This window comes from Marmota marmota, unplaced genomic scaffold (genome assembly GCF_001458135.2).
Source record: "Marmota marmota marmota unplaced genomic scaffold, marMar, whole genome shotgun sequence".
Classification (NCBI taxonomy): Eukaryota; Metazoa; Chordata; class Mammalia; order Rodentia; family Sciuridae; genus Marmota; species Marmota marmota.
The window spans coordinates 19,783,489-19,792,161 of record NW_026000174.1 but is presented as its reverse complement, the minus strand read 5'-3'; the positions used below and the strand labels follow the sequence as shown (position 1 = coordinate 19,792,161).

The following is an 8,673-nucleotide window of genomic DNA, read 5'->3' as shown; positions in this document are numbered from 1 at the left end:
CAGATAGTCTATCACCTATGGACTTAGCAATGGAAAAAAGGGCATCAGTACAAGCTTCAGCACAAGAGGACAAGACAATCCTCCCAAGAGCTGTGTAGAGAAAGATTCCCCTCTAACCTCCCAAGGATCACTCACAGGAATCAAGGAGAGAAAGAATAAATAGGAGAAATGGCATACAGATTTATTTTCATGCAAAATAGGAAAAGAACAATCACAGGAGCATGTTTAACATTATTCATAAACATATAAATCACATATTCCCTTTTTTATAGAGGAGAACAAAGAAGCAGAGAAAATTTTGATGGCTTATAAATTATTATGAGGTGAAAGAAGGGTCTCAGGGATGATCACTTTAAACTTTAAATGAGCCCAGGGGACAGAATTTTGTAAGATAAGTCTACACAGGTAGAGTTACATTCTCAGATTTATTTTTATTTTGTTTTGTTTTTGAGATAAATAATGGAATTTGAGGATGGAGTAGAAGGCATCCTTTCTTTTGCAGTCTGGTCTTAATGCAGATAAGGGGAATTCCAGAGAGAGCTTCTCCCATTACATTAAGTTGGTCAGCATGCCAAAAAATAGTGGGATATGAAATAAACATGAATAAGAGAGAACCTCCCACCACATAAAAGGAGAACTGGGAGATGTCCTGTTCTCAGTATTAATTCAGCTTCCTCTCACCTGTAAGTAGCCAAAGCCTGAGCTACAGCAGTGAGTCAACTGCATACCAGACCTGGGGAAGGAACCTATTCTTGGTGCACTTCTCTCTGAAGCAACCTGAACACAGACACTTAACATCAAGGATACAAGCAGGTGAACAGAAGGTAAGAAATGCAATAAACAAAGAGATACAAGGGCAGACTCAAAGACTGAAATGTGAATAGAAATTGATAGCAATAATCATCAGAAACTGTCAGTGAAACAGAAATTATGACATGGTAAGGATACAAATATGAATTTGGCATCTTCATTGTTCCAAAAAAGAGCTACAAATCTGGGATAACAGACAAGAAACAATTTGGTGATTTGTTTTATCAAATAAAAACAAATCCAGATTTAAGTAAAGAGATGCTGTATTTGAAAGATTGATTATTGCCACATTAAAATGGTCTTTAATGTCATGTCCAAGTAGTTTTTATTGTACCTTAATAGAACACAAAGTTTTCCAAATTTTATAACCAAGTAATAAGTGATTTAAATATGCTTTTTTTAATTTAGTGTGAAAGAGGGACCATAAAAAACAAAAGCCAAAAGTAGATGCAAGAGTTATTGCTACACAGGAGTCAAACAGGTCAAACTAATGTCCAATATGTAACAGGCAAAATAATGATCTAAAAATTCTAGGATTTTTATAATCTCTTTGCTAAATCTCTAGTCCTTATTAGCTGTGTGATCAGAATTGCTTAAAGACCCATTATCATGATGGATACAAAAAGGGAAAGATAACTGACAAATTCCTGAGAATGAACACAATGAAAATGTCGGTGAGAAATCCCAATTTAAAATATCAAGATATTAGATTTATAGATAATTCATTTTAGGAAAAGAAAAGTGCAAAAGTGAGACTAAATAATAAGAACTATCATGGAATGCCATCATCATTTCATTTCATCAGCGATCATTTGTTGAGCCAGATATACCGGTTTCAATATTTTTTTGAGTAAGATTTCTTGTGCAAAGTGAAGCAACCATGAAATTAAGAAGCTCAATATATATAACACAAGACTGAATGGAGGTAAGTAGGAGAATAGGAACAGGATTTAGAGGGCAGACAGTTGATAATGCAAAGAGGTTAGGAACACTCCCTTGGCGATGTAGGAGAGGGAGAAATCCCCTATATAAAACCTTTACTTGTTATGTGGATTCTTTGACTAGATCTAAGAAACAAATTAATAAAAGGCAGATTGAAAAGAGAAAAGCAGGAAGTTTCATTAAATTTATGAGGGCATGGGGTTCTTCACAGAGAGTGAAGGCCAATGAAATGACCAATGCTTTTCATACCCTTCAGAGAAAAGAAAATACATTTGGAAGGGATGCCAGGACAAATGGATCTCTAAACTAGCATAATAAATTCTAGAGATGTCATGAAGCTTTATGGCAGGGGAGAGCGGAAAAGCTAACGGAAGATAAGAGTTACCCCAAAGAGTTTCTTTATCAGGTTCATTACCACCCTAACTACCAGTCCTGACCTTAGCATGGTGAGGACACTTCTCTGAAGATAATTGTTATGGCTTGCTGAATGTAGGAAAAGACAGTCCAGGTGGCTCTTTTTGAAGTCACTGTTTTCAGGTGATTTGAAATAATCAATATACCTACTCAGCATATTTTGAGATCTCCTATCCTTAACTTTTTGAGAAACCAGAGAGAAAAACATAAAAATAGATTGAGGTAGTATTAAATTCTAAGGTGGGAAAGGTCTGACCAGATGGCTTCCACATTACCTAGAATTACAAAATGAAGTAACCAAAGGCAAGAAGAAACTCAAGCAATACTTTATCTAGTGTAGCTCTTCCTGTGCCCCTGGCTTCCTTCCAGGCTCCTGGATTGTAGGTTAAGGGAAATGTTTACCCTTCTAGACCTTTTCTAATCTCTCTCTCCAACTCCATTGAGTAGGAAAAGGGCCAGCACTTAGAATTCAATAACTCCATAAGTTAGATATTCAATTATAAGTATATGAAGTTTAATGGTACAGATTAGGGGAAAAAGTCAAGTCAAAGAGTCCAAAAGACTGGGAAGATGGAGTTATTACAAGTTATTTTTGTCAGTTATTTTTCTTTCTTTATGGAAAGCATATAGTATTGACAAGCATACATTTTTTTGTATTGACTTCTTTCTCACAATTCAGTGTTGTGAGATTAAGCCATATTGTTATGTGTAGCCATGATATTGGTTTTCATTGTTGTATTAACATTTTACTGTATAAATGTGTCACAATTTACATATTCATCTGGATGTGGATATACACTTGGGTTGTTTTGTGTGATTTTTATGAATAGTGCTGCCATGGACTTTTTCATAGATGTGTCTTGATGCATATGTGCATATATTGGCATATACCTAGATGTGGAAACCTCGGCAATTTCCCACCATTTCATTTTATGTATATCCATGATTTCTCGATCCTTTTGTATTTTTTTTCTTACCTACCTTTGTGGTACTTACTGAGATTTATTTCATTTTATTATTCCATTAAGTCAAGATGTCTCACTTTGTTTTGAATGTGTCACGAGTACTCTCCATTGACTTTCAATACATTAAATTCATTCTCTATCAAATTCACACATGTTCACTCTCACCACATGTACAAATGTGCGCGCGCGTGCACACACACACACACACACACAACTTTATCCTCATTCATGCAACACTATTTCCTGCATTAAACTAGCTGGGATTTTACTAACCGTTTTTAATTTCCACATTATACAACAATAATTATTTATACTAATAGTTTTACTTGTTCTTTTACAAATTTTTTATCTATATAATCTTAGGTTTCAACTCATATTCATTAAAAATATTAAAAATGGTTCTGTATTATCATAGAGTATCAGTGCTGGTGCTGACATCCTCATATCAGTCTGATTTTAACTACTCTGGAAATAACAATGTGCTCTTTGATGTATCCACTAAACTTTTGTTGTTGTTTGTTTATTTGTTTTGTTTTTTGGATGCCATATTAAACCTGGGGCACAAAACAACTAAGCCACATTCCCAGCACTTTTTTATATTTTATTTAGATACAGAGTCTTGCTAAATTGCTGAGGACCTTACTAAGTTTCTGAGGCTGACTTTAAACTTGTGATCCTTCTGTGTTAGCCTCCAGAGCCACTGGGATTACAAGTGTGGGCCACCATGCCTGGCTCCACTTGAGACTTTTCTCTTTATTCTAGGAGTAGGTAATTTCTATCTGGACATATAAACAAAATAATAAAATTATTGTTGTTATTTTTTGTGATGAATGTTTGATGTATACTTTCAACATGAAGAATCAGACCATATTGCTCTGGAAAATGTTCTTATACGGTTAACATGATTTTTTTTCTCCCGTTTTCTTACTAATCTCTCCTCAGAATCATAGCAGAGTCACTCAGAGTTGGCAGCATTGCTGGATCTATGCTGGATGTTTCTTTATAGTTCTCATTTTTCATTTCTTTATCCTTGAGTCTAAACTTCAGAACACCCCTCCATTGAACATTTTAGCATAGTAATTGAAGCTTCTGGTATGCAAATACTCTCCAGAAAGAATACTTCAGTGAAACTAGGATGCAAATAATCTCAGATCAGTGGTTTTCATGTCCTGCAAATATATGTATTTTTACACTACCATATTTTCTCCACTGAAAATAGCTGTTTAGGACAGCATTTTCCCAAAATGTAACTGATCACTTAATAGCATTTATCAAATGAAAAAAAATTTTAGGTATTCATGAAAAATAAATTCCTAAACAATATCTAGACTTTCCTTGTCAGAATCTCTGTAAAAATAGGAATCTGCTTTTTGGATTTTTTTGAGATGTTTTTTGTTTCTTTGTTTTTGTTTGTGTGTGTATGAGGTTTTTTGTTGTTGTTGTTTGTTTGTTTGTTTCCTAGTACTAGAGTTTAAGTTGCCACTCTCTCATGTGCTAGGCAAGTGTTATACCAGCAATTTTAAAATTCTTAAAAATTTTGAGACAGGATGTTACTAAGATGCTCAGGCTGACCTGAAACTTGTGATCCTCCTGCCTTGGCCTCCTGAGTAGTTGGGATTACAGGTCTGTGCCACCATGCCCAGAAGGACCCACATTTTACAAACTAATCTCCTTGTGATTCAACCCCAAATAAAGATTGAGAATCACAGCTTTGAACTATTAGCTCAGACTTTTAGCTCTACATTGGCTTAAAACCAAGTCTGTTTTATACACAAATGCACTAGTTAAATCAGGCATAGAAGTGAGGACTTTATAATCCTAAACACTGCCAGTAGTTTACCTGCCCATGAATACAAACACTTGACTACGAGGCTCAGCCTTGCAATTCCACTTTTAATCTTCATGGTACCCTGGAGATGACAGAGAGCTTCTCTTTTCCCTGTGTTTTCATTCCAGTCCTATTAGAACCCCTTCTTCTTAGACCTTGCTCATCCCATTCAAGCCTCTGGTGTCTTTTCATGTTGTTTTTCTTGATTCATTTGTCAGCTTCCTGGGTGCTTTGATTCCTAGGCCCATCTTAGCCAGAAACATCAGCAAATTTGCCTTCACACCTGAAAAGAGAAGGAGGCACCTAATGAATTGCATGTGCTGAAAGTCCAGCTAAACTCCTGACTCTCCTTAAGCTCCAAGTTCCTTCTACCAACTAAACATGAAATTGTGTGTGATAATGGGTAACTTAGAAGTTATATATATTCTCAAATGACAGCCATACTGTACTATTTTAATGGGATTAACTCCCTAGGGCTGTTCTCTTTTTCCTGTCTGTATTATAACTTGTGCCACTGAAAAATTCTCCGAAACCCAATTTGAACATCTATTGCTTACAAGTTATCTGGTTTTGATCTTCCAGGTCCCCAATAATGGCTCAGGAGTTTTTGCTAATTTGTTACATAGTAATATGAAAAATAATACCTATTTTTGGCACTGAGATGTTTGAAGCTTCTATAACACATACCTAAAAATTTGGAAACAGCTTCGAATCAAGTGGGTGGAGGCTAGAAGAACTTTGAGAAGCATGATAAAGTTTAAACTACCTTGAATACACTATAAGTTGGAATCACTTAAGGATGCATAGTGAGGGCATAGAAGAAAGTAAGAAACATGTTACTAAAATAGGAGGAATAGCCAGGCACTGTGGTACATCTGTAATCTCAGCAGCTTGAGAGGCTCCAGCAGGAGGATGGTTAGTTCAAAGCCAGTCTCAGCAAAAGTAAGGTTACTCAGAGAGATCCAATCGCTAAATAAAATACAAAATATAGCTGGGGATGTAGCTCAGTGGTCGAGTACCCCTGAGTTCAATCCCTGGTACACCCCCTGCAAAAAAGAAATAGGAGAAAGAGGATCCTTGTCGTGCTGGTTAAGCAGTTAAGGCACTTCCAGGTAAAATGTAAAAGATGGCTGCTGATTTTTGATTATTGATTATTATTGATTATAATAAAATATGAGAGGAGAAAGATAAATCCAGAAAAGAATTTATATACTAAAAGAAAGACTACATAATGTTGAATTTCTCAGCCTGTCTAAAAGGATAAACACATTAGATTTAAGAGATTCAATCATGAATCTCTATGGGAGACCAACCTCATATGTGACTAAGTTAACTCCCCTGCTGGGTGATGTGGCCTCAGGCACCCATGCTGCTAGACTGCCCTGCTCTTCTAGGGTTCCAGTGACTTATGTCTTCCTGCCCAGGCTTGTCTTGCTACAGCCCCATGTGTGGAGCTACGCTCACCTGTTCCTTTGTAATATAACCCCTTGCCCTGTTTAGGGTAGAATCTTCCATTGAAGTGCCTTGTGTGTGTCCCCTTCTCTTACTGTGCCCTTGGGTGTGGCCTACCCCAGTGTCAGTCAACCTGCTGACAGTGGACATCATGAAGATAGACTCAGCCCCCTGAAACCTGACCACTTGCCTCATTTGAATAGCTTCCCCTCAATAAAAGGGGTCAGAGAGTGCGCTCACTCTCTCTCTCTCTCTCTCTCTCTTTCCTGCGGACCCTTAAGGTCAGAGGAGCCGTCACAGTGACCCCAAAGAAAAAGGTACTTGTGTCTCTTGTGTGGTTATTTTGTGCAGCCCAGTTAGCCCAGTTTACCTGGAGTGAACCCTGAGCCTTTTAGTCGAGAGAACAGAAACGTGGCAAATCTCTGCTGGGTATGATGATGCAATCTTTTGCTAAAGCCTTGGAAATATCAAAAGTCAGAGTAATCGGGTACACAAAGAATATTGTCAAGGGAATAAGAGTTTGGCACCGTGATAACAATCAAACCAGAAATCCTGGAGGGACCTGTAGGACACTGTTCATTAAAAACCCCTGCAGGAGAACAGTGTATGAGAGGGCTTCTCTGAAAATTAAGTATAGATATGACTTGTGTCCAAGAGTTAACACCCAATGAAATACACAGAAGAGGGCTGGGGTTGTGGCTCAGTTGTGGGGCGTTCCCCTAGCATGTGTGAGGCACTGGGTTCAATCCTCAGCGCCACAAATAAATAAATAAATAAAGGTATTGTGTCCATTTATAACTAAAAAAAGAAAGAAAGAAAGAAATACACAGAAGACCCACAATGTCTTCAGAAAATGAGTTCAGCATAAACACTGCTAGTTTGAATTAAAAGAGACAAAGTACAAAATGACAGGAAGCTGTTATGTCCCTCCACACACACATAAAAAATTCTACTGGCAGGAAGCAAAATAATGTTACCAAAAGATCTGTCCTTGTCCCCAATGCTAATTCAATAATGAAGACTCAATTTTGGTGAAGAGGAAAAAGAAGTATTATTGCTCCTCTCACAATGGAAAACGGGGACTTGTGTCCCAGAGGCTGTGATTCTGATCATCAGTGGGAACAACTTTTTAAAAGATGATTCAAAGACTACTTTACAGGTGTTCCCTGTCAGGGTCATAATTCACTTGTAGGTAGCTGTTTCTTAGGTCTTTTGGCACTATCCCCTAACATCTCAACTACTTCATTCTTGGTGTGTGTGTGCTTAAGGACAGATAACTTAGCCTAGGATAGGAAGAAGGGTAATTCTGCTTCCTCCAAAGTTAGGGAGTAGAGAGGGAGAAGAGAAAGGGGAAGTAAAAACCATGTTGATTTTAAAGTAAGCCATAGTGGTAGAACAGCAATGGTTAATATCAAAGCACGAAATGTGCCCCAGTTACACAAATAGAACTGCTTATCTGTGGACCTTTGCTACCTTTCATGGAAAAGTAGGAATGACGCATAAGGCAGTGTCCAAAGCCCAAGGAGCACAACCATAAATCACTTTTATCCTCAGACTGGGAAGCCTAATTGAGAAACTCCGATTGAAATTTTCCCAGCTAGATTTCAGAACTGTCATGGATAAATCATTCTTTTTCATTCCATTCCTCCTACACCCATGTTTTTTATCAGAATGCCAACAGCTGTTTTCCTATACCTTTCCCATCATTGTATGTTAGGTTTTTTGGACTCTGATGGCATATATCTTTAGTTTCATAAGTCCATATGTGGGGGATAACAGTGCCCCAGGACTGACAGTTAACAAATTACAAGAAGGTTAATCCATACTTGGTCCGGATATACAGGATATTCTGGAGTTCAAGTTTGTGAATACTGAGATGATACTCTTAGAATTTGAGACAGATGAAATTATTTCTTGTTTGGGAGGCACATGAACTCTTAGGGACCAGAGAACACTGTGAGAGGCAAACCTCAAGGTGTCTGTCAATGATTTTCCACTCTTTGGGTCCACAACTTAGAGGAATCTCATGCTTAAATGTAGGTGGGTACTAGGACTTCCTTCTAGACAAAGAACATGGCACAGCTGAAGGGATATATCACCTGTACTTAGATTACATTGTCTGAGCTTCCATTTTAACAGATAGGAGAAGGAAATTCTTCTACGCTGGATTTGAAGAAGAAAGTTACCATACATACTGAAAGAAGCTCCTGGCGGGGGGGGCGGGGGGGACGTCTGGTTTATGAAGGAAGCTATTGGGCAGAT

At 37.6% G+C, this 8,673-nt stretch overlaps 1 protein-coding gene across 1 annotated transcript in view; it reads left to right on the top strand.

Moving 5' to 3' along the window:
- The first annotated feature begins 641 nt into the window (after positions 1-641).
- The window catches only part of LOC107135614 (interferon-induced very large GTPase 1-like), a 62,407-nt gene continuing 54,375 nt past the window's right edge, over positions 642-8,673 (top strand). Inside the window, exon 1 of the mRNA XM_015477584.2 lies at positions 642-824. The gene's annotated coding sequence lies outside the window, so the exon portion shown is untranslated. The remainder of the gene's footprint in view (positions 825-8,673) is intronic.